Raw genomic sequence first — 27,856 nt, forward strand, 5'->3', positions numbered from 1 at the left:
GGTAAAAATGGCATCGCATTAAGCTCTGTCCGTATGGCAAATTCGAATCACATCCTTAGCCTTGCAAGAACAAAATATCCCGAGAGTCACTGATGACAGGATGTAGGAATTGAAATCAGGTCCCTCCTGTTGTTTGAGAATCTAGGGAGGGTGCCTGCCATATGCCCGTCACTTCCAGGGGGGGGAAATGACAGGATAAAAGAAAGGAAGACTCTAGTTCTTCCAATATGTTCAAATCTCAGATGAAAATGATTGTGCAGCAGTGCTGTACAGTGGCCAAGATTCACATGAAAGTACATCTCAAACTTTGCAGAGAGCTTAATGAGAGGGTTTTGTGGTGTTTTGATATGTGGGGTTTTCTTTTGTTTTGTTTTCTGAAATGGCTGCTCAGGGTATTTGAGAACTGAGAGGCAAAAAAGCTGTTGTTCAGAGTTAAAAATAATAAGCAGGATTTTTTTAAATAAACGAGGCAATTATTATTTAATAAAATATATGTGCACTATGATTCCATAGAAATCAAATTGGGTTTGACGACTAAAACCACACATTGGGGTACTCATTTTAAAATTAACATCTTTGAAAATGGGAGTTGCCTAATTTTTCTCCTCAAAAATCTATGGTGATTATTTATGACATCTAAAGAAAAAATATAAATTGATTACTGATAATAATTTTGAAATGCTAAAATGCATTTTAAATTACATAAGACAACATAATAAAAGCTTGAAAAGAGGGTAAAAAATCCATTTCAATCTTTAATTTGATGATTAACACTTTTGTGCATCCTCTTTTAGTGTTTTATTGTTTGCATGTGTTAAAATTATTATAATCATGCTACACCTTCATCTTGTATCCTTTTTTAACTTAGTATTTTTTCGCATATTTCTAATACTGCTGCATACCAATTTTATTGACTGCATAATACTTCGTCAAATGAATATTGTCATCTTTGCCTAACCAAGCTTCCATTGCTAGATATTAAAATGCCTTCCAATGTTTGCTATTATAAATAATGTTATAAAGAAAATTTTTATATATGGCTTTTTCCACATTTTGAATTATTTCCTTGGAGAGATTTCCTATACCAGTTTAGGTTGCCATACTGTTTAGGTTTCTTAAAAGATTGTATAGAAGTAAAGACATTTTTCTTCCAAGGAAAAGCAGAAAGTAAAACATTCTATAATGGTGTCATTATATAGAAAAACAAAAATCTTACTTGAAATTAACATGCAATCTGAGTGATGACTTCACTCCCATAGTAAGTATTGGCAACATGAGAAAAATATTTAATTTTTACTGTTTTGTTCTCTAAATGTTGTGTTCTTCTTTAAAATGAGCCTATGGTGACAATGAAATAAATTCAGAAATTTCTATTTTGTTTTACTCATCACTTATTGTTTTGATTTAGAAAAAAGTCCTTTCAAGTATAATTTAAGTTTTGAAATTTTTAACAGTTTCCTAGAGGATATTACAAATAGACTATTAGGTCAGCACTAAGGTCACTTTTTAAAATGATCATTATTTTGGTTAAATCTGAAGTATGGTCCTCATAATTAATAATCTTAGATGTTTTCATGGCTTCAGTTCAGAATATGATAAATTGGGTAAGTTAGGCAATATATTTTAACTAAAACCACTTTGGATTTTGACAAGGAATTCAAACTTTTCAACTGTGCTGTGTTGCTGCATAAGCAGCCTGTAAAAAGAATAATCACCTCAATTTTTTCAACTTCCTGGAATCATTCAAAACAGAGTAGTTAAGGATTGCTTCATTTGGAAGTAATAAGTTCCAAAACAGACTGCCACAGTATAGTTTAATTACTGGTCTCAATTCTCAACCTTGTAGATTTTCTTAACCGTCCTATTTTTTTTGTTTTGTTTTGTTTTCAAAAAAAATGTACAAACTTAAAATTCTATTGGCAGCCTAGTTTATCAAAAAAAGTTAGCTGCTTTATTTAACTTAGTCTATGATTTTATGAAATACCATCAAATTCAGGTCAAGGGTATATTAGGGATCAAATAATTTTGGAAGCCAGAAGTGCATTTCCCTAGATGGTTTCTTCCAGCCGATGTTATTATTAGTCTGAGATCATGTAACAGCTTTTGTTTTCCAAATCTATTCCTTTCAGTGCAGTCTATTTCTTTGCATAGTTTAAAAACAAAGGATAAACATTCCTTATGGGGCACTGGAAGGAGAGGTAATTCATGTGAATTTGATAAAACATAATGTACTGGACTGACAGTAAAAAGGCTTTGCTTGTTTGATTGTTAACTAGTTTTGTCTTTAAATAATGGTCTTCTTTTGGCATTTAATGTATATTTGGGCACAATAAACATAATTTATGAATATTTTAACACATGCATACTCAGTGGGGTGGATTATCATACTGATATAAATAGAATTAATGAGCAGTCAACCCGCCACATGCCATGACATATGATGGGGCAGCCAGTGCACAGAAATAATCCTCATAGTTTCATAATAAAGCTTTTCTCTTAGTTCAACTTCTTAAAACTACTTACAGTCTTATTTCCTCTTTCTGTTGGAGTACGGTTCACCAACCTGTGAAACAAGATCAGATTTTACTACAAGAATCTACTTCTTTGGCATTCAAAAAACAATTTTCTTGCTTCCTCTAAAACAAAATAAATATATTTGAACAAAATAACTCTATTAGGCCAAATTTCAGGGACTAGGTTATAGATAGACAAGACATATGTGTACTAGAAAAAACTGCCTTGTTCTTTTCTTCTTTTCCTTTTACGATAATAGCATGATTATCCTCAATTGCTGCTACCAGATATTTACAAGAACAAAAACTTTCTAAACAGTTCTACATTCTAAAACAGATCCGATGGGCATATTGTCTGGATAAAATTATTCTGGAAAAAAAAAATCTTCTTAGCCAGTTATCTGCTCTCCTTGAATACAAAGCAACAATCTGTTAAGCGTGCCTAATAAGATTTTTTTTTAAAGGAAAGAACTCACTAGTATAAAGCCACCTTTTCAAATGGTAGGTATTGGGGGCAGACACAGGCATGCAAAACCTTCAATTTAGCTATACTTTATTTAACAAAGAATTATTTTTGTCAAGAGACAAATTGAAATTTAAGATTAACCTTCATTTTCTCTAATTATTTTCACAGTTTGATTACAGGCAAAAGTGGGAAAAAATAAAATTAGCATGTGCATTGCATTGTCCAGATGATCTGGCAGGAGGAGAGCCTTGGCAGAGATATTATGCTATGACTTTTTACAAATGCAGATGGCAGGGTTGCAGCCTTTATTCCTCTTATCTTTCCTTTTCAAAGGGAATAATCAAAGCTTTCTGCCACCATCCCCTCCACTCCTACCCTCCCATGTAAAAACACTGTCTCCCCAAATCAAAGCTCTGTCCTAAAACAGGCAAGCCCCAGGATGCATCAGGGAAGGGACAGACTGTGACATCAAGCTCCTGGTCATCTGTGAGAGGAGAGAAGTGCACTGTGTTGTGTGGGCTGGGGCCTGATGAACTTCTCCGGAGTGACTCCCTTGGGGAATCCAGCCCTTTCACCGGCAAAGAAAATGGGCACCACCTAGTGCTTTTTCAATGCAAAGGCTGTTTGTGCTGGTGTGGACAGGAGTGGGCATGCGTTGGCTGACCTTTACAAAGGAAAGAAAAAGGAGTCAGGTGGCTTTAACCCCTATGCCAACTGAAAGAAGCAGCAAGGGACAATCTTAAGACAAAGGAATTCAGTGCTTCCAAATTATGGATTTCTTTGGATTTCGTTTGTTTGTTTTTTAATAATTATTGGTCTGTTCATGAGAAATAACATCTTTGCTTACCAAGACGCTAATTCCCTCTGTGTCACGTTTTTGCCTCTTCATTTCCTCTGAGGTTAACTTGTAAGAATTTCTAAGAATTTTCATTTGGTCCAAAGTGACAAAGCAGAGCAAGTGCCGGCCCACTCCCACTCCCAAAATCTATTCTAACAAGCAGTCTCTCTGGAGTTCTCCTAACACAACAAATAGCTTTTATGAAAAATGATGTGTAGCACAAAATCTTTTGCAGTGCAATAAGATCAAGTTAACCACTCATGCCTCTAGGAAAAAGCCTAGGAAGTTTTATCTGATTGGCAAAATGGACCCAGATATGAGTTCAAGGATTGAGTACACTTTGATGAAATTTCACAGCAATGAGGTCTGATTATCTGAATGATTGCTTAAGCCTTTTAAAACATAACTTGAGGAAGCACTAGATTTTTCATTGGGAAAACAGATGGTCTTGTAGGGAATCACAGCACCGCCATCTCATGCTGTTTACTTTTTCCACCACACTTTGCCTAGAATTACTCTCACCACTATTGCTTTTTAAAAATAATAACAATGATTTCTTCATTGCTAAAAGGTAGATCTTTCTGAAATAAAATTAGAAATCTTAGTGGAGGGCAAGGTGAAGGGCAGAAATGGGAAGAATGAGTAACCTGCTACACCTAACTGGATTAACAAGGACCTGCTTACATATCCAGGAACTAACTGGCTGGCTCTGAACTCATTAGGGATCTGCTTATCTGTTATGCTGTACACCAGAATCCAGACAAAAAACAGACTGTGAAGAAACAGACTAAAAATGATTGTAACTTCTCTCAGTTAAGAGTTCAGTATCTGTGCTAAGCAACCTCTGTAGAAGGGACTGAAGAAAACAAAGCCCAAGATTCTGAACTTCGCTCCACTGCCTATCCCCAAGTTCTGCCGTTATAAGATGGCAATAACGCTACTTAGATATAGAACTTTGCAACTGTATTATGAACTAACCTGAAAAGTCACACGCACTCTCATCTCTTGGTCATTTTATTGCCGTAATTTATGATACTAAATAGGTGATTTGTTTAAAATAAATTTTAAAATTTATACCAAGGAGGAAAAATAATCTTAAAATGGGTTTGTTCTGTGAGCATCAAGAAAAAAAAAAGTGAGTAGTGAACTGATCTCTTTGAGATTTCACTGGCACAAAATATATCCCTTTAGGCTTAACACCAAATAAGCGATCTTGTCTTGACAGACTTAAGATGCACATGAGTTGATTAGCTGAAGCCATCAGGTGTGGCTGAGCCTGTCTTTTTCCAAACATGTGCCTACAGGACAATGGAAGGAGGTAGCTATCGTCATCGTCTTTTTAAGTGGAAGCAGTATTGTTTTGTATTCAAGTCGAATTCCCCAACTCTTCATATCACCACCATTCTGGCCAGCCTAATGTTAAGGGAAGAACAACAACAACAACACTTACTTTCTTTTTTTCTTCCCTGCCCACCCAGCCCCCCTTTTCCACTGCCTGCCTTGCCCTGAATGCTATAGTTCACAGCGAAACCTCTGGTAATGACAGCCCTGAAGTGATAATGTACTTTCCTGCCTTCCTGTTAATGGCAGCATAATCCCACCATGTGTGCCAGCCCTGTGGCAGAAGGATGCGTTCATATTTTCTGGAGGTAAAAGGGACTGGTTCAATTTACAGCCTTGACTACCTCAGCAGTTTCACTAAGTTCTGGTACATAAACGGATGCTTTATTAAAGAAGAAAAGGAAGGTAGAAGGGGAGGAGGAAGAAGAGGAAGAAGAAAAGAAGAGAAGGAAAGGAGGTGGGAAGGAGAATTCGTCTTTTTCTGCTCAATATTATGTCAGTCAAATCAAATAACATGTCTTGGTTCCTCCCCCTGAGCATTCCACCCAGGTAAACAAGGAACTAAGGTGAGTAATATCAAATAAATGCACTGGACTTGAGATGTGGGCTCCCTGTGTAACAAGCAATGGGTAGCATGTGATAACACATTTACCCTCTCCCTCCCCTTAACTCACCTCTGCTGAGAGAAGCTGTGCATGGCAAGTGGCCCCCACACACCTGGCTGGACGACATCTGAGGGCTCGGAGGGCCCTGCTGCTCAGTGTGCCAGAATGGTCCCATCATCCTCACACTCACATTTTTGATGGATGATGCGTCATTCTGCTAAGGTAACAAAAGTGAAAACAATCAATAGTTCTAACCAAATATCTTATTTTAAGAATGGGGCCAGAGTGATTTCTTGGCTATGAGCAGCTCAGGAGACACTATTTGTCATTGTTTAAATACAACTGATTTTCCTTGCTTCAGAACCTTGCTTCAGAGCTCCTGGTGTGCCAAGATTGGATGAATTTGTAATATATGAAGCAGTGATACCTGTTTGTTTAAGGACACTTTGTTTGCTAATATCAGTGTTGCATTACTCTGTTGTTCCAAAACTTTAAGTCCACACTGAAGAAGGTGGGGGCAGCCTATGGACAGAGGCAGTAAAGAAGGGACATTGTTTTGAACGCCTGTTAGCTTGTAGGCACAGTTCCATGCTCTTTTCTGTAAAACAGGCCAATCATATTGGAAGCCAAGAATGTCTGGCTGTGGAGCCCCTGTTTCTCCACTATACCAATAATCAAAACTCATAGTGAGAAGTACATTTGTAATGTAAACCAATACACGCATACATTACCAAAACAAGGTTTCACAAAACAATATTTACCTTATTACAGACAATTCACTCTTATTTTACCAGTCCTACTCCATAATAATTCAATTCTTGGTTGCAACCCCACTAAATTGGCCTCATAATCTACCACTGTAATATGGTCCACTGCTTGACACACACTGGAGTACACCTTGGTACCCTTCAAATTTTTAAATGATGCTATGTTGGACTTGGTATCCATGTGATGATCAAGAGTGTATTTGAAGATGTTGCATAGAAAGTCCCAACCATATGATTCAGTTTTTTTCATCTAAGAACTAGAAATGATAATATTTATTCCCCAAAACTCCCCAGTTGAATTCACTGGAGGTGTTCATTGCTTCTCAGAGAGTCTGTTACTTAAAATAAAAACAATTAAAATTAAGATAGCAAGTATTTTAGCAGCAAAAGCCACAAAAAAAGAAGAAGAATTATCATTGCTATTGTTAACAATAATTGTTGAACTCACAACCTGCTGGCCACTGCTCTATGAGCTTTCAATATAACTCATTCAGTTCTCACTATCACTTTACAAAGTAGGTAAATATTACTTTCACTTTACAGCCAGAATTCCTTTATCTTCTTTTTCATAAATTTCTCATTCTAAACTGTTAATATACATCTCAGAAAATAAATGAGATTGTGACTATGACTCAAGAAATACATATTTCTATGGTTGGTTTAAATAAAATACAAAATTCTGTATCATCTAATTGGCTTGATAAATCTTACTAGCTTTTTAATAATCATGAAATTTAAAATTTTGTAGAAAACTTTTAGAATACTTAATGAAAAGTTAGTATGTATTCACCTTCAAAAGACACAAATTTCTAGGTATAATAGTCAATAATATCTGCACATCCAAATGTAATAACAGTGCCAGGGCTGATTGATTCAGCAGCTTATCACTGTCATTGGGGACTCAGATTCTTTCCACCTTTCCACTCTCCCATCCTTCATCAGCTTTGTCCTATGAAGGCTGCACAGATCCAGGTGTCACATCCAGCATCACAGTGACAAGAACAAAGGTCTCTTTTTCAGGAGTCAACTAACTGCCCCTTAAATCCCAATTAGCAACTTTCCTTTGCTAAAAATGAGTTATATGCCAATTCCTAAACTAGTCACTGTTAGGGTATAGAATCACTGTGATTGGATTAGAAAAGCTCTGCCTCCTGGAACTAGGAATGAGGTTGTTTGCCCTGAAGCACAGAGATCTGTGGACAGGAAGAGGAGTCTTGCGGGAAATATATATACTGAGTAAGCAGTGTCTGATACAAAGACGAAAAATATTTCTTTTGACAGGAAGATTTGGTAAAATATAATATAAAGTAGAATTATTTCTCATTATTTAATCTGTTTAATGTTTCATAAAAATTAGCAAATTTAATGAGGAAATATATCTGTAAGAATCCACTATGTATTTGCTGTTTGCTCTGAAATTAACAGGACTCAGTGCTTTCATTACTAGAAAGAAGAAAATTAGGTAGGTTAATAAAACAAACATCTGGAAGGTATCAACACTCATAAAAATAAACGGAATCATCCTATGTATACACTAAAGCCAGGTTGGCATTTGTCAACAACTACAGAGAAAACACTACAGAATTTACTACTTCCCACTTCCTGGGTGGGTTTGTTCTCATTCATTTAATATATTTTCCTAAGTGAAAATTTAGTTTTAGGTTTTGAAATACAACCATATAAGAATATGTAGACTAATAGTGTTTACTAGTTTTTAATAATGCCTACAGTTTCCCATATTTGGTTGCATTTTTCCTGCTATACTATTGCTTCTGAGCTACCTGTTCCCCTCTCAAAAACATGCAAGCTGGGATTTTTTTCTTTTTTTTTAACTAGTTATTTTGCCAAAATTTCAGACTCCTAGTAAAGAGCTTTTATTTTTCACCAACCTAATGATTAAAAAAGCAGTTTTTAGAATAGTTCTAAGAATTCTCATGTAGCCTTCATCCGCATTCCCCAAATGTTAACATTTTACTATATTTGCTGTATCTCTCTTTGTGTGTACATGCACAGACATACACAGAATGTCTATGCCTTATATACACATGTATACCTCTGTGTATATACGTATGTATATATGCACACATTTTTAATAGATTCTGAGTTTTTTAATCATTTGAGTAAAAGTTGTAGTCATGAAACCCCTTTATTTTTAAATACTTGTGTATGTTTCCAATAAAGAAGAAATTCTCCAATGAAACCAAAAGATTATCAAAATCAGAAAACTAGCATTGATATAATACTCTTATCTAATTTATAGGCTTTATTCAGATCTCAATACTATTTTTATGGTCAAAAAAAAACAAATGTCATGCGTCATGCCCTGAATTCAGTTGTCATTTCTCTTTAGTCTTCTTTATTCTGACACAGTCCTTTAGTGTTTTCCTGGCAGAATGCTGTTAATATCGGTCTTCAGCAAAACATAATTAAGAGAGGAAACATGCTAAGCCAGTGGATTTCTATGGATGGTGGCTTGAGTGGGATTCGTCCCTGCCTTTGCAGCCTTCCTCTTGCAGGGATAATAGGTATGAGTATGTTTCATTATTCTCTTAGAAATCCTGACCTGTACCACAAATGTGAAGAACCAACTGGAGAACTAGGTGATCCATCAGTTTATTAATCAACTCATCTCATGCCAATGAATAGCAACAAGAAGATCCCAAAACACCTGAAATATGTCTAAATATTCTAAACATTTGTAAAAAATGGGGGACATTATAGAAAAAAACTTACAAAAACATTTGTTTCGATCACTGCATGCTTAGATGCAATCTTTAAAAGTACTTCAATGTAAATAATTAGAATGGAGATGTTTATAATTGGTTAAAGGCTCAATATTTCTGAACCAATGTGCAGAATTTGGTTTATGAGTATAAGAATAAAGACATTTGGATCAATTCTCTTATCTTTTTATTAACATTTAAATTAGCCTACAAAAAAACCACATATATAAAAGTCCTCTAAAGCCTGAGAAGCTCATTTGCTTTTATGTAGGACACACTGATGGTTTTAATTTTTTAATCTCTCAGACTGCATCTGTATAGCAACAAGCAGATACTTTAGCAAGGAATAAATTGTTCCAAAAAGGCACGGGCAAGTATGTCTTATAAATTTTTTTTTCTGAAAGATCCCAGTAAAATATTTTCTTATATGTTTTCAAACCAATGTATTCTATCACATGAAAGACAAGTTACCTGACAACATGGTTATTTGCAGTTATGTTATAACCAGATTGGTAACTGACTCTCCCTCCTCCAGTCTTATGAAAGAGAAGGAAGAAATTATAGCCTGGAAGAGAATATTCCCAAATGGAGTGAGCTAGGGCATCTAAATCTATAGCTGGGGCTGCAAAACACTTTGCTTCATTCAAGAAACATTTTCTTGAGTTGATTTTTTATGTACCTATCTTAAAAATAAGATAGTGCTCCCGGAGTAAGATTAGTAGCAGCAAACCCTTACTTACCCTGTTTTCAGTAGTGAAAACAGATTATAAACCCCTTTTTTCTACTACAGAGTTATAAATACAACAGCAGTGCCAAAATTATTTGTTCATTGAGTTCAGCTCAAGACTATACTCAAGTCTGATTGCAAAAGTCCATTCATATAGAAGAAGAGACAAAAGGCTAACAACTCTCCGGGAAGAGCGTCAAAGACTCAATGTTTACAAGAAGAAATTGAGGGGAAGATTGGAGAATCATTTTCTCTGGGGGAATGATGATGGCTTAGGGGTCTTTTGTAGAGAAAGTTCTTTGCTAGGATTAAAGGCAGAATTATTGGTGGATAATTGAAAAATGGAATGGAGAACCTCTTAAAATGGCAATGTATTTGGAATATCCAGGGAGTTCTTGAAATGTGAATTCTAAGGAAATAGGTAGTATTTAAGAAGAAAAGATAAACTCACTATTTCAAGTGATAAAACTGCAAGTGAATCACAAAGGGATGGAGTTGCCAGTGCCTTCAGAGGAAAAACAAAAGACCAATAACACAGTGACTTGGGTCATCTTTTAAGTCAAGGTACCAATTCAAGAAAATGCTAATGAGGAAGAACTCAATCTGCTCTGCAGATTATGTTATGACTATATAATGGCTAAAGAACAATAGTAACTAGAACCTGAATAAATGTTATATTGCTCATTGTATCTAATTTCACAAAGTTATTGTTACCTTAAATCACACATTTATCAGAACTGTTTTATGTAAAAGTAATGCTTGAGGCTGACTCCTCATAGTATAATTAAGTGCTTCTAAATTTAAAGTATGTGAAACAGTATGTGTTATGGGCTGAATGTTTGGGTCTCTCTAAAATTCATATGTTAAAATCCTAACCTCCAAATCAATGCTAGTAGGAGGGAGGGCCTTAGGGAAGTAATTAGGTCACAAGGTGCAGCCCTTATGAATGGGATTAATGCCTTTATAAGAAAAAGAACAAGAGACATTTTTTTTTCTTACTCTGCCATGTAAGGATACAAGGAGAAGTCAGCCACCTGTAAACCAGGAAGGGGACCCTCACCAAGAACATGACCATGCTGGCACCCTGAACTGAAACTTCCAGCCTCCAGAACTGTGAGAAATAAATGTAACAAATGTTTGTTGTTCAATATACCCAATCTATAGTAGTCTGTTATAGTAGCCAAAACTGACTAAGACAAAAAGTTTCATTTGAAAGCAATCACTAATATATAACTCTGAACTTGACATTCACTATTGCTAAGGTTACATTGGTTTCCTGACTGCTAAAAAAAATAAAAATCAGACAGCTCATCTGAGAAGACACAGAGATGGAAATCAAGGACATTAAAAATATGCTTAGCATCACTGGTCATTAGAAAAATGTAAATTAAAACCATAATGAGATGCCACTACACAAGTATCAGAATGACCAAAATAAAAACATTTTTTAAAATTCAAATGACAATATTAAGTGTTGGAAAAGATGCAGAGCAACTGCAACTCTCAGATATAGCTGATATGAATGGAAAATGGTACAGACACTTTGGAAATCAGCTTGACAAGTTCTTATAAAATTAAATATATACTGGGCATGGTGGAGTGTTCCCGTAGTCCTGGAACTTGGGAGGCTAAGGCAGGAGGATAGCTGGAGCCCAGGATTTCAAGGCTGCAGTGAGCTATGATCATGGTACTGCACTCTAGCCTAGGTGACAGAGTAAGATGCTGTCTCAAAAAAAAGAAAAAAAATTTAAAAAATTAAACATATACTTACCATGCAGCTCAGCAATTCCATTCCTAAGTATTTACCCAAGTGAAATTTAAAAACCACCTAAATGTTCCTCAGCTGAGGAATAGATAAACTAACTAGTACATTCCTAAAATGGAATACTGTTTAGTATATTCATAAAATGGAATACTGTTCAGCAATATAAAAGAATGCACTATTGATACATACGACCACATGGGATGAATTTCAAATGCATTATATGGAATGAAAAAAGCTAGACTGAAAACAGCTGCATATGAAAATACTCTCTTTAGATGACATTCTGGGAAATGTAAAACTATAGTTGTGAAAGATCTGTGGTTGCCAGGGATTAAGAGTGTATAAAGGGGCCAAGTGCAGTGGTTCACACCTCTAAGCCCAGCACTTTGGGAAGGTGAGGCCAGAGGATTGCTTGGGCCAAGGAGTTCAAGACCAGCCGGGGCAACATGGCAAGACCCCCCATCTCTACAAAAAATTAATTTTAAAAAAATAGCCAGGCATGGTGGCATGCACCTGTAGTCCCAGCTACTTGGGAAGTGGAGGCAGGAGGATTGCTTGTGTCCAGGAGGTCAAGGCTGCACTGAGCTATGACTGTATCACTGCACTCCTGCCTAGGTGATACAGCAAAACCCAGTCTCAAAAAATAATTAAAAAAAAAAAAAAAAAGAGTGTAGAAAGAGTTTAACTACAAAGGAGTAGCACAAGGATATTTGGGTATGCAGGGGGTGAGGCAGTGATGGAACTGTTCTATATCTTGATTGTGATGATGGTTATATGAGTTTGTACATTTGTTAAGGCTCATAGAACTATATACCAAAAAGGGTGAGTTTTGCTGTATGTAAATTTTAAAACAAATTAAGAAAATGTATTGAAAAAAATCATAGACCACAATACCATTGTATTGGTTTCCTATGGCTGCTGTGACAAATAACCACAAACTTGGTGATTTTAAACAACATGAATGTACTTTTCCATAGTTCTAGAGGCCAGAAGTCCAAAATGAGTCTTACAGAGCTAAAATCAAGGTGTAGATAGGCCCAGGCTCCTCCTGGAGGTTGCCTCCTCCAACTACTGGTGGCCATTGGCATTTCTTGGCTTGTGGCTGCATCACTCCAATCTCTGTTTCCATGGTCATATTAATTTCTCTTCTTTTGTCTGTGTGAATTCTGCCTTTGCCCCCCTCTTATAATGATACTCAGGATTGCATTAGGGATCAGGTGAATACTCCAAGATAATCTCCTATTTCAAGATCCTTGATCCCTCTGCACAGCCTTTGCCATATAAGGTAATATTTGCTGATTCCAGGGATTAGAATGTGGCCATTTGGGGTATGAGGCCATCATTCAGCATCCCACAACCTTGGTAAATAGGGAGAGGTCTACACAGGGAACTTTTCATATGCTGATAATGTTCAAAATCTGAAGTGATAAAAACATAGGTGTTCAGCATTTGAGTGGCAGAAAACAAGAAGAAATGGGAGTATTTCTACTGAGTGAGTAGTTTGGGGAAGTTAGAAAACATACGGCAAATTCAAGCTGTGATGAATTATCTTAGTTCAGTTGTGTTGCTATAAAGGAATACCTGAGGCTGAGTAGTTTATGAAGAAAAGAGGTTTATTTGGCTCACAGTTCTGCAGGCTGTACAAGAAGAATGGTGCCAGCATCTGCTTGTCATGAAGTCCTCAGACTGCTTGCACTCATGGCAGAAGGTGAAGAGGAGCCTGCATGTACAGGGATTATACAGTGGGAAAGGAAGCAAGAGAGAGGGAAGGGAGATGCTAGGCTCTTCCTAACAACCAGCTCCCACAGAAACTAAGAGAGAGAATTCACTCATCTCCAGCTCCCACCAGAGGGCATTAATCTATTCATGAGGGATCTGCCACCATGATCCAAACACTTCCCATTAAGCCCACTTCCAATATTGAAGATAAAATTCATGAAACATGAGGTTTGGAGGGTTCAAACATATAAATTATGGCATGACTACACTCAAGTGACTTGAATATGGGATGTGATGGAGTATGTCATGAAAGAGGTTTAAAAGACAGGTTACAGCCAAATAATAGAGTACCTTGAATCTCTTGGTAATAATTTTGGCATCTTTCTGGAGGTCTTACAGAGTGATTAAATGTTTTTGAATCAGTGGGAATCAAACCAATGTATTAATTCATTGTACAAATACGTACAAATTATGATAGCATTTATTATGTGTCAAGAACGGCTTAAGCACTTCAAATATTTTAAATCATTTTATTCTTGTAGCATCCTTAAGAGTAAGCACTATTATTATCATCATTTTACAAATCAGGAAAGTGAAGCACAGAAATGTCAAGCAGCTTTCCCAAGGTCACACAGCAAGTAAGTTACAGAATCAGGATTTGGATCTAGGAAGAGAGACTTCAGAGTCCTTGTTTTAACTATTTGCTCTACCAAGAAGAACAAGAAGAGAGAGAAAAAGAAAAAGAATACAGACAGGCAGGTTAATGAGAGAAAAAGATAAATAATGAAGAACAAAAAGTAAGGAGCAAAATTCTCAAGAGTTACAGACATGATGGAATAAAGACCAAGTTGTCAAAAGGAGCTGCAAATGCCCATTTATGCACTTCCAGTAGTGCTAGACTATCTGCATGAGACACAGAGTAAATCCTGATGCCATCACTCAAACTAGACCTACAAGTGCCTCAAGTTCTTACAGATCCCCATCTCTCTGGGCAAAATATCCATCCTTCAAATCACTCCACGGGTTAAAGAACAAATGTCAGGTTACAGTCTTGAATAGTCCAGCCCTATTTTCTCCCATAAATGCCTGTATAGGACGTCTTCTTCACACGGACCCTAGAATATTTCTGTGAGTTGTAGATGTTTTTTAGAACTGCAATAAAGTAATGTAATAAATGCATTGTTTGAATTTTTTACTGTTTTATATATGATACCTGAGGTTAGAATTGTGTTCCTTTTATATAAACTTGGGCAGTTTTATTTTGTGCCATTTCAAAGATATTGTTCTATATCACTGTAGTTTCCGATGTTTATTTTTTATTATTTCAGAGTCAAAACATGAAGAAGTAAAATGTATGTTTCCGTATGCCTTTAAAAATGCAAACCTGCAACATTAATGGGAACTTTCCCCAGGACACTTCATTTCAGTTCCAACTGGCTGCTAATTACTTACTCGCAGTGAAAGTGTCACACTGCTTTCCTTTCAGCACTTCGTTGGCCAAGTGTCTCTGGCAATAATCTCTCAACACATAAGCACCATTCCCTTTCATCACATTATTTAATCAATAAAGTAATGTCCTCGCACTGGCCAGGCCCAGAGCCATCTTGTCACAAGTGCTAAATAAATGAAACAAACACCAGTCCTGCTTCTACAACCTCTCCATTAATAAACATGAATGGAGATGCCTTTAATACAAAATCCATTCTCTCAAACGTTTAAAACTGCACACACATGCACATTTGCGAGATTAGAAGAGGAATCATTTATATGATGGTGAGAATAGACCAAGCAGCACTGGGCCAAGTCCCACTCAGAAGTGGTGAGATTACATTATTTCCAACTGGAACAAGTGCTCCTTTCATGCTCTCCCAGGGCTGCTTGTTCCCAAGAGGTGGTGTTTCCTCATTCATGTCCTGTCTCTAAGAAGCAAGCACATCATGGCAGCTCCCTCTGCTGCTCAGTTTACAAAAGAATGATAGGATGCCCCATTTTCTCTTCTCTTTTTGCCAGGGGCCCTGCACTATGGTAGTGTTGTGCTTTCTTTTTTTTTTTTTTTTTTTTTGAGGCGGAGTCTTGCTCTGTCGCCTGGACTGGAGTGCAGTGGCCGGATCTCAGCTCACCGCAAGCTCCGCCTCCCGGGTTTACGCCATTCTCCTGCCTCAGCCTCCCGAGTAGCTGAGACTACAGGCGCCCGCCACCTTGCCCAGCTAATTTTTGTATTTTTAGTAGAGACGGGGTTTCACCGTGTTAGCCAGGATGGTCTCGATCAGGATGGTCTCGATCTCCTGACCTCATGATCCGCCCGTCTCGGCCTCCCAAAGTGTGCTTTCAAATATAAAGTTTGGATCCCAATTCATCCTCTCGTATTTCTCAATGGTAATAAAACTGGAGAATAGAAGGGTGAGTCTTAGCCTTAGTCTAGCAGATGCTGGCACACTCCAGGTATGCAATGTTAAAAGGATAAATGACTTATTTGGGTAGCATCAGAGTCACCTTCTTTAGAAGCTAGCATTTATTAAGCACTTCATATGTGGCAGGCACTCTTCTAATAGGTAACTTGCTTAATTCTCTGATTTTATAGATTGAGAAACTAAGGCTTGGGAAGGATAAGTCAGTTATCCAGAGTCCCCGCAGGTGAAAGCAAAGTTAGGATGTCTTCATTTCCCTCTTTGAAAAGTCTGTTATTTCCAATTTGAGTCCTAGAACTTTCAAGATCCAGCTTTTTTTTTTCATTGTTTTTATTTTCCTGGGCTGCCTGAGGGAATACATTCTTATGACCAACAGGCATTGCTATCAGTATTTCAAGAGTAAGCTGGCTATCCCCAAGTTCTCTGGCACTCAAGAATCAGGAACCATTTATTTATAAATAAAGTCACTGTAATCATTCTACTTTCTGTGAAAAATCTCACCACACCACAATACTTCCATGGGTTCCCAAAAGGCTCCCTGTGTCCGATTCCTACTCTTTCTGAAATGCCCCTCCTTGCCATCTCACCTCCAGCTGAGTTCTTCCTCATTCCCACTCTGTCCCAAGCATGGGAGAGCTCCTCTTCCTGCATCACCCAAAGCCCCATTAAATATGGGTGCTATGTAAAGCTGACTTTTATTGAGGATTTTGGAAGGAAATTAAATTATACTACAGATCAAAAACTAACTTCAAATGGGATATTTCACATCATAAATATATTCAGCCATTCTCCTACAATAACTGTCTTACTAACCCTCTTCCCTGCTTAGGTCCTGACTGATATCCAGGTCATCCTCCTACTAAGACCCTATTACCCCATCTCTCCTCTACTCTATATACTACTCAAGCCCTAAACAACTCCTTCTTGAGCTTCCAAAGAACAATTATCAAACTCTTGTTACTTGATGATACAGAGCAAATAAAGCACCCTCCCAATATCTAGGTGAGTTTTGGGGCACTTACTTTTCATTTTAAAACAACAACAACAAAAAAAGGTTTTCCTTAAAAAGAGAAATCCTCTTTTTTAAGCGTGGCCACTTCAAAACGAAGCCACCCATTATGTTTTTCTCACTGCACAACTTTTAGAGTTCTAGAAAGGTGATAAAGCCTTGTCTAAGCAGTCAAAGCTCTCAGCAGTGTGGATAACTGCCCTTCCCCTAAAACAATGCTTTATTTAAGATGCCTAGAGGAAGTATATCCTAGTTAAAATATTCTTTTTTAAAAATAAAATAGAAATAGCTCCTCCTGAGCTATTTGATCAGTTAGTACCACTTAGGGTAAGTGTCACACTCTTGATGTTGCTCAACAAATATTTGCTAAATAAATTGGTAATTGCAGTCACTTCCCAAAGGAAAGAAGACAAAAGGTACAAGTAAAGTAAAATGACTTTATTTTCACTTTAAGAGCAAAAACTTTAATAATTGCCTTGAGTCTGTTTTAGCAGAAATTAGGCACTTGGTTTTCATTAGCAGAGGCATTCAGAGATATTTCTCCTAATGAAAATCTAAAACCAGGCCTTTAAAATGGCTTAGTGATAGTGATGATTCTTCAGAGAGCTCACGAGTTTCGCGGCCCTATGGGACATGTTGATCATTCATTTTATAGGTCAAATGCAAGTGCGTTTATTAATGTATGCTCTGATCTAACCCACATTGCGGGATTAACTTCACAGTGCTTGATCAATGATACCCAAATTAATGGATTCATCAGTGCTGCCTATTGAGACACCCTTGTCATTTATATTGCAGTTCTTCCAACTCGTAATTAGGCATGTAATCTGTGCAGTCTCTAAGTGGATTCTTGAAAAGAAACCTACATCAGAAGACAAATGTGGAATTTTCATTATATTGATGACTTTGGCTCATCAGTTGCTCCTGTTCTGTTGCATTATTGCTTCTACATCTTGACGGGTGCTTTCCTTCTCATGCTAAAGTTCCTCTATTGTTACAAATCCTTCAGTCAAAGATTGTATTCTATATCATGCCTTTTCTTTGTCCATAAAACTTCTGTTCCTACTACTGCATTGAAATATTTATTTCAAAAGTCTTCAATAATCTTCTAGCCACAAAATGTAATTCCCTGTCATAGACTCGGTAGCATCTGGTATTGCTAACCATGCACTCTTATTTGAAAGCTTTTCACCTGCTGGACTCTTAAGACATTACCCTTTCCAGATCCTTTTCCTGTCTCTCTGTTCAGAATTCATCAGTCTCTTCGTAGGATCTCTTTCTACTGGCTTGATAAACTTTCCTCCAAGTTCTGCCGCCTCAACTCCTTTACTCTTATTCTTGACAATATACTCATTCCAATGGCTTCTACACTTGCCTCTAGGTACATAATTTCCAAATTTAAGCCCCAATGTAACTACTAAAGAGGAAAGCAAGGGAAGGATGAAATAATATGGTAGAAATAAATTCCCAAATGCCATTAATAAAAGCAAATATTTAAAAACTAAATTCTCCAGTTTAAAAGATCTTCAGTGAAAATAAAATACAAGTTGGTTACAAACGCTAAGATTGAATAAACATAGAAATATGTTTGTATGTATTTGAAAGAGGGATGCCCAAAACATAAAGACACAGAAGTTTGAAAGTAAAGAAAGAAACAAGATATCTGCCCTCCCACCACTAAAGAAAAAAGCTTTTGTCACTATATTAATAGCAGATAAAATGCAATTTAGGGCAAAAAAAAATATTGAAATGAAGAAGGTCATTATATATTAAAAGCATCAACAATTTAGCAGGAAGATGTAAAAATGGCAACTTGCATGTACCTAATAATATAGCGTCAAGACATGAAAAGCAAAAATCAGTTGAAATGCAAGGACATATTGATAATGGCAAAATTATAATGAGAGATTTGATCATCTTTTTTAGTAACTGATAAATCAAAAACAAAATATTAAAAATAAAATATTACTATGCATTGCTTCATATTTTGCCTATAAAATTGCATCCACCAATGAAAGAAACCATACTTTTCTCAAGCCTATGTAGAAAAATTATAAAAATTGATCATCTATTAGAACAAAAAGCAATTCTCAACAAGTATTAAAGAATCTCTGTCTTTCAGATCACAATCTCTGAACAAGTACAGATTAGCAGTCAAATACAAAAGTAATCCCATATATTTAGAAATTTAAAATTTATATAAATAATTTGTATAAATTACAAAAAAACAAAAGTTGATTTGAAAACAAAAAAAAACTAATTAGACAAACTACTAGCCAAAACAATAAAGAACAAAAAAGAGAAAAGACAAATAGAAAGTAATCTTAAAAGCAGATATAAAGGACATAGCTACAGAAACAGTAGAGACTTTTTTTTAATCAGAAGAGAATACTATGGCCAAATTTATGCCATGAAATTTGAAAGTTAAGATTAAAAGGACAGTATCTGAAAAATATATAATTTATCTGACCCATCTCAAGGAATAAATAACTTCAATGGATATATAACCTTTAGAACACAGATATTGAATCCGTAATTAAAATCTACACAGCTCACTCTTCAGCAATAAAATGAAATAAAGTTAATCAAACCTTTCATATAGGGAGAATAATATCTAACAGCATGGACTTTTTTTTTTTTTTTTTTTTGAGATGAGATGGAGTCTTGCTCTGTCGCCAGGCTGGAGTGCAGTGGCGCAATCTCGGCTCATCACAGTTTCCACCTCCTAGGTTCAAGCAATAGTCCTGCCTCAGCTTCAAGAGTACCTGGGATTTTAAGTGCACGCCATCACACCCAGCTAATTTTTGCATTTTTAGTAGTGACAGGGTTTCATCATGTTGGCCAGGATTGTCTTGATCTCCTGACCTCATGATCCACCAGCCTCGGCCTCCCGAAGTGCTGGGATTACAGGCATGAGCCACAGAGCCCAGTCCATCATGGATTGTTAGAAATGGATGAATCTTAGAGAGCATCTAATACAACAACCATCCCCTGCAAACAAGGCAACTGAAGTTCAGAGAGATGGAACGTATCTCAAAATAATAAGAGCTATTTATGACAAACCCACAGCCAATATCATACTGAATGGGCAAACACTGGAAGCATTCCCCTTGAAAACTGGCACAAGACAGGGATGCCCTCTCTCACCACTCCTATTCAACATAGTGTTGGAAGTTCTGGCTAGGGCAATCAGGCAAGAGAAAGAAATCAAGGGTATTCAGTTAGGAAAAGAAGAAGTCAAATTGTCCCTGTTTACAGATGACATGATTGTATATTTAGAAAACCCCATCGTCTCAGCCCAAAATCTTCTTAAGCTGATAAGCAACTTCAGCAAAGTCTCAGGATACAAAATTAATGTGCAAAAATCACAAGCATTCTTATACACCAGTAACAGACAAGCAGACAGCCAAATCAGGAATGAACTTCCATTCACAATTGCTTCAAAGAGAATAAAATACCTAGGAATCCAACTTACAAGGGATGTAAAGGACCTCTTCAAGGAGAACTACAAACCACTGCTCAGTGAAATAAAAGAGGACACAAACAAATGGAAGAACACTCCATGCTCATGGATAGGAAGAATCAATATTGTGAAAATGGCCATACAGCCCAAGGTAATTTATAGATTCAATGCTGTCCCCATTAAGCTACCAATTACTTTCTTTACAGAATTGGAAAAAAACTACTAAAAAACTACTTTAAAACTACTTTCATATGGAACCAAAAAAGAGCCTGCATTGCCAAGACAATCCTAAGCCAAAAGAACAAAGCTGGAGGCATCATGCTACCTGACTTCAAACTATACTACAAGGCTACAGTAACCAAAACAGCATGGGTACTGGTACCAAAACAGAGATATGGAACAATGGAATAGAACAGAACCCTCAGAAATAATACCACACATCTACAACCATCTGATCTTTGACAAACCTGACAAAAACAAGAAATGGGGAAAGGATTCCCTATTTAATAAATGGTGCTGGGAAAACTGGTTAGCCATAAGTAGAAAACTGAAACTGGATCCCTTCCGTACACCTTATAGAAAAATTAATTCAAGATGGATTAGAGACTTAAATATTAGACCTAAAACCATAAAAACCCTAGAAGAAAACCTAGGCAGTACCATTCAGGACATAGGCATGGGCAAGGACTTCATGTCTAAACCACCAAAAGCAATGCCAAGAGCGAAAATTAACAAATGGGATCTAATTAAACTAAAGAGCTTCTGCACAGCAAAAGAAACTACCATCAACGTGAACAGGCAACCTACAGAATGGGAGAAAATTTTTGCAATCTACTCATCTGACAAAGGGCTAATATCCAAAACCTATAAAGAACTCAATCAAATTTAGAAGAAAAAAACAACCCCATCAAAAAGTGGGCAAAGGATATGAACAGACATTTCTCAAAAGAAGACATTCATACAGCCAACAGACACATGAAAAAATGCTCATCATCACTTGCCATCAGAGAAATGCAAATCAAAACCACAATGAGATACCATCTCACACCAGTTAGAATGGCAATCATTAAAAAATCAGGAAACAACAGGTGCTGGAGAGGATGTGGAGAAATAGGAACACTTTTACACTGTTGGTGGGACTGTAAACTAGTTCAACCATTGTGGGAAACAGTGTGGCGATTCCTCAAGGATCGAGAACTAGAAATACCATTTGACTCAGCCATCCCATACTGGGTATATACCCAAAGGATTGTAAGTCATGCTGCTATAAAGACACAAGCCCACGTATGTTTACTGTGGCACTATTCACAATAGCAAAGACTTGGAATCAACCCAAATGTCCAGCAGTGACAGACTGGATTAAGAAAATGTGGCACATATACACCATGGAATACTATGCAGCCATAAAAAGGGATGAGTTCATGTCTTTTGTAGGGACATGGATGCAGCTGGTAACCATCATTCTCAGCAAACTATTGCAAGAACAGAAAACAAAACACCGCATATTCTCACTCATAGGTGGGAATTGAACAATGAGATCACTTGGACACAGGAAGGGGAACATCACACACCGGGGCCTGTTGTGGGGTGGGGGGAGCGGGGAGGGATAGCATTAGAAGATATACCTAATGTAAATGATGAGTTAATGGGTGTAGCACACCAACATGGCACATGTATACATATGTAACAAACCTGCACGTTGTGCACATGTACCCTAGAACTTAAAGTATAATTTAAAAAAATAATAAAATAAAAACCACCACAACAGCTGCTCATGTTAATGGAGTCCTCACTGAGTCAGGTAGTATGTTAAATGCTTTGCGTGCATTATCTCATTTAATATCAATAACCCTGTAAAATAAGCGCTAACATTTTTGCTTTGCATGTGAGAAAATCGCCGCTTATAAAATTTAAATAACTTGCCCAGGGTCACTTAGCTAATAAGAGACAGTAAGATTCAAACTCAGGCTCATCTGACTGCAACACTTGTACTCCTAGATGCAGTGTGGTGATCAGGATGCATAAGGCAAAGACATAGTAGATACTTAATTCCCTCTGACCCTTCTGTACTCCCTCCTGGTTCCCACCCCCACCAAGAATGCCTTTCTAATGCTACACTATCTCGAGGACAAGTAATTGGGAAATATTAGGAATAATAATACTAACACACACACACATATATTGAGACGGAGTCTGGCTCTGTCACCCAGGCTGGAGCGCAGTTGCGTGATCTTGGCTCACAGCAACCTCTGCCTCCCAGGTTCAAGCGATTCTCCTGCCTCAGCCTCCTGAGTAGCTGGGATTACAGATGTGTGCCACCAAGTCCAACTAATTTTTGTATTTTTAGTAGAGACAGGGTTTCACCATATTGGTCAGGCTCGTCTCGAACTCCTGACCTCATGATCTGCCTGTCTCAGCCTCCCAAAGTGCGAGGATTACAGGCGTCAGCCACAGTGCCTGACCAATACTAACACATCTTAAAGAAATTGCTGCATATAAATTCTATATAAAAGAAACTATTTTGCTGGCAAAAAAAAAAAAAAAATCTCACTATTGCAAGGCAGCACTGAAGACAAAACAAAACTGGTGAAGAATATGTCAATACTATCAGATTATTTCCTGCAGAGATACAGATACAGTATAGTGAGATTATTTAGCTCTTAACTGGGGATTTCTACTTCTTTTTTGTAGCAAGCTGAATAATGCCCTCCAAACCATAAACATGTCCACATCCTAATTTCCAGACTCTATAAATGTGTTTTGTTACATGGCAAGGGAAAATTAAGGCTGCAGATCAAATTAATGTTGCTAATCAGCCAACCTTATAATAAGATTATCCTAAATTATCTGGGTGAACCCAGTAGAATCTCAAGGGCCCTTATAAGTAGAAATGAAATAGCAGTGTGAGACAGATTTGGCCTAATGTTATTGGCTTCAAAGAAGGAAGAATGGAGCCATGACCCAAGGAATGTAGGAAGCCTCTAGATGCTGCAAAAGGCATGGAATAAATTCTCCCCTACAGCCTAGGGGGGAATGCAGCCCTGCCAATCTCTTGGTTTTAGCCCAATGAGACCCATGTTGGACTCCTTTCCTCCAAAACTGTAAGATAATAAGTTGTGTTGCTTTAAGCCACTAAGTTTATGGTGATTTGTTACAGGAGCAAGAGGAATCTAATACACATCCACATAAAACAACACAAAGTGTCATGACAGGAGGCACTGCCTGTGGTGACCCAGCTCCACCTGTAAGGTGTCAGGCACTGGTAGCAGGGAAGTAGCAGCTTCATGTTCAGAAATCTGGCTCTTCTAATTACTCAAATGCAAGAATTCCAAAGGAATAGCAAGAACATACTTTGAGCAATGAAATATACAGTCATGCATTGCCTAATGAAAGGGATACCTTGTGAGAAATGTGCCATTAGGCGATTCCATTGTGTGAACATCATAGCATGTACTTACATAAACCTTGATGATATAGCCCACTACACACCTATGATATGTGGTATAGCCTATTGCTCCTAGGCTACAAACCTGTGCAGCACATTACCGTACCAAATACTGCAAGCCATGGTACCACAATGGTAAGTATTTGTGCATCTAAACATATTAAAACATAGACAAGGTATAGTAAAATACCATATTGAATATTTACAATGGTACACCTGTGCAGGGCACTTACCATGAAAGGAGCTTGCAAGACAGGAAGTTGCTCTGGGTAAGTCAGTGAGCGGTGAGTGAATGTGAGGCCCTAGAACATTACTGTGCACTATTATAGACTTTATAAACACCGGATACTTGGGCTACAATAAGTATATTTAAAAATGTTGTTCTTTCTTTAATAACAAACTAACCTTAGATAACTGAAACATTTTTATTTTATAAACCTTTTAAACTTTTTAAGTCTTTTGACTCTTTCCTAAAAATATTTAGTTTAAAACACAAACGCATTGTACAGCTTTGCAAAAAAAATTTTCTTTATATCCTTACTCTTGAAGATATTTTTCTTTCTTTTTTTTAACTTTTTAAACTTCATAATTAAAATCTAAAACACACACACACACACACACACACACACACACGTACACACACACATTAGCCTAGGCCTCCACAGGGTCAAGATCATCAATATCACTGTCTTCCACCTCTACATCTTGTCTCACTGGAAAGTCTTCAGGGGCAGTAACATGCATGGAGCTGTCATCTCCTATGATAACAATGCCTCCTTCTGGAATACCTCCTGAAAAACCTGCCTGTGGCTGTTTTACAGCTAACTTTTTTCATATATATAAGTAGAAGGAGTATAGTCTAAAATAATGATAAGAAGTATAATACAGTAAACACACAAGCCAAAAACATAGTAGTTTATAATCATTATCAAGCATTATATACTATATATAATTGTATGTGCTAGACTTATACTACTGGCAGTGCAAGTGCAGTAGGTTTGTTTACACCAGTATCACAACAAATGTGAGTAATGTGTTATGCTATGGTATTAGGATGGCTACAATGTCACTTAGGTGATAGGAATTTTCAGCTCCACTATAATCTTATGAGACCATCTTCATATATGCAGTCTTCTACTGACCAAAATGTTGTTACACAGTGCACTGTAACTTTATATGGTAAAAAAAGATTATCATATATTTTAAATGATAATATTCAAACAAATAATGTAAATGAGCAAATGAGATATTTCATATAAAGTACGAAACAGAAACACATATCAATAAATGCTAGCTGTGATTTCTTTTTAAATCACTAGGTACTATTTCTTGAGTAGATATAGTGCTACATACATTTTCTATAAACCTTATAACAACTTTGTAAGGTCAATATCTTCATCTTACAGATGAGAAAATGAAAGAGTAGAAAGAAGAAGAAATTTGCCAAAGGTTACACAGTTCATAAATCAGTTTTGGAATTAATGTATAATTCTGTAGTGATTCTATTAAAGGATAAAACTGATTCATTGTATAACTTTTAGCATGTTCATTTTAAAAAATATCAATCACTGATGCTCCAGATTTCAGTGAATTTAAACTCTAAAGTGGACATATTAGCTGAAGTAACGAAGAGTGATCACAGAAGTGAAAATACAAGAATCTGCCTTCTGATCTCAGCTTTAACCACCACCCCCAACCCCTGAGACACCCACTTTGTGAGATCTTAGACAAGTTTTGAGATCTCAATTTTCTTGCTTGGAAAAATGAATGGGGAAATTAAAATTCACCATGGTCTCTTGCAGCTCTTAAACTCATGGCTTTATGATAAGTATCTTCCTCAAGGTGCTGATTTACAGAACTACTAGTAATCTATTTATTAACAAAATGCAGTTTCTTCCTCTTCATTCCATCCTGACACCCTAGCTTTGATTCTCCTGATTGCCATTCCTCAATGACTCTCTTTTTACCTGTCATGCCCCACTCTCTCCATTCTTTGATCAGGATTCCTATATTTCCTCTTTGAAAGAAAAACATTGAGAAGAAATTTTAAAATAGGTACTCAATATGTTTTGATGACATTATGCTAGGAATAAAAACATCTATCTAGTGAATATTTTGCAATATAATAAAATTTTTTTGAAAACTAAATTTCATAAAAAAGAGCCTATATCAGTCCCTTTTAACACTGCTGTGAAGACATACCCGAGACTAGGTAATTTATAAAGGAAAGAGGTTTAATTGACTCGCAGTTCAGCATGGTTGAGAAGGCCTCACAAAACTTACAATCATGGTGGAAGGGGAAGCAAACACATCCTTCTTCACATGGCGGCAGGAAAAAGTGTGAGTGCCCAGTGAAGGAAGAAGCTCCTTAAAAAACCATCAAATCTCATGAGAACTAACTCACTCTCATGAGAACAGGATGAGGGAAACTACCCCCATGATTCACTTATCTCCATCTGTTCCTTCCCATGACATGTGGGGATTATGGGAACTACAATTCAAGAGAGATTTGGGTGGGGACACAGCCAAACCATATCAATCTACCGTGACCCTTCCCAAATCTCATGTCCTAACATTTCAAAATACAATCATGCCTTTCCAACAGTCCCCCAAAGTCTTAACTCATTCCAGCATTAAATCAAAAATCCAAGCCGAAAGTGTCATCTGAAACAAGGCAAGTCCTTTCTACCTATGAGCTTGTAAAATCAAAAACAAGTTAGTTACTTCCTAGATACAGTGAGGGTACAGGCATTGGGTAAATACACCAATTCCAAATGGAGAAACGGGCCAAACAAAGAGGCTGCAGACCCATGCAAGTCTGAAATCCAAAAGAGTAGTCATTAAACTTTAATTTCTAAAATGATCTCCTTTGACTCCATGTCTCACATCCAGGTCATGCTGATGCAAGAGATGGGCTCCCACAGCCTTGGGTAGCTCCGCCTCTATGGCTTTGCAAGATACAGTCTCCCTCCTGGCTGCTTTCAGCCAGTGTTAAGTGTCTGTGGCTTTTCCAGGCACACAATGCAAGGTGTCGGTGGATCTACCATTTAGGGGTCTGGAGGATGGTATCATTCTTCTCACAGCTCCACCAGGCAGTAGCCCAGTGGGGACTTTGTGTGGGGGCTCCCACTCCACATTTCCCTTCTGCACTGACCTAGCAAAAGTTCCCTGTGAGTGCTCTGCCCCTGCAGTACACATCTGCCTGGACATCCAGGTGTCTCCATACATCCTCTGAAGTCTAGGGAGAGGTTCCCAAACCTCAATTCTTGACTTCTGTGCACCCACAGGCTCAACACCACATGGAAGCTGTCAAGGCTTGAGACTTGCCCCCTCTGAAGCCATGGCCCAAGCTGTACCTTGGTCCCTTTTAGCCATGGCTGGGACAGCTGAGACTCAGGGCACCAAGTCCCTAGGCTGCACATAGAAGGGGGTCACTGGACCTAGCCCAGGAAACCATTTTTCCCTTTTAGGCCTCCAAGCCTGTGATGGGAGGGGTTGCCATGAAGGTCTCTGACATGCCTTGAAGACATTTTCCCCATTGTCTTGGTGATTAACATTTGGCTCTTTGCTACTTATGCAAATTTCTGCAACAGGCTTGAATTTATACCCAGAAAATGGGGTTTTCTTTTATATCATATTGTCAAACTGCAAATTTTCCAAATTTTTATGCTCTGCTTCCTCTTGAACATTTTGCTGCTTAGAAATTTCTTCTGCCAAATACCCTAAACTATCTCTCTCAAGTTCAGAGTTTCACAGATCTCTAGGGCAGGGGCAAAATGCTGCCAGTCTCTTTGCATAGCAAGAATGACCTTTACTCCAGTTCCCAACAAGTTCTCCACCTCCATCTAAGACCACCTCAGCCTGGACTTCATTGTCCATATTACTATCACCATTGTCATCAAAGACATTCAACAAGTCTCTCTGAATTTCTGAAACTTTCTACATTTTCTTGTCATCTTTTGAGCCCTCCAAACTTCCAACCTCTGCCTGTTACTCAGTTCCAAAGTTGCTTCCATATTCTTGGGTACCTTTATAGCAGAATCCCACTACCTGATACCAATTTACTG

At 37.3% G+C, this 27,856-nt stretch overlaps 1 long non-coding RNA gene across 2 annotated transcripts in view; it reads right to left on the reverse strand.

The window, feature by feature from the left end:
• The window catches only part of LOC111550548, a 121,827-nt gene that overhangs the window by 49,482 nt on the left and 44,489 nt on the right, over positions 1-27,856 (reverse strand). For both annotated transcript variants that reach the window (XR_002734092.3, XR_002734091.3), the window contains exons 2-3: positions 5,833-5,980; positions 2,524-2,563 (exon numbers count right to left, since the gene is read on the reverse strand). This is a non-coding gene — a long non-coding RNA (uncharacterized LOC111550548). The remainder of the gene's footprint in view (positions 1-2,523; positions 2,564-5,832; positions 5,981-27,856) is intronic.

Source organism: Piliocolobus tephrosceles, chromosome 15 (genome assembly GCF_002776525.5).
Source record: "Piliocolobus tephrosceles isolate RC106 chromosome 15, ASM277652v3, whole genome shotgun sequence".
NCBI lineage: Eukaryota > Metazoa > Chordata > Mammalia > Primates > Cercopithecidae > Piliocolobus > Piliocolobus tephrosceles.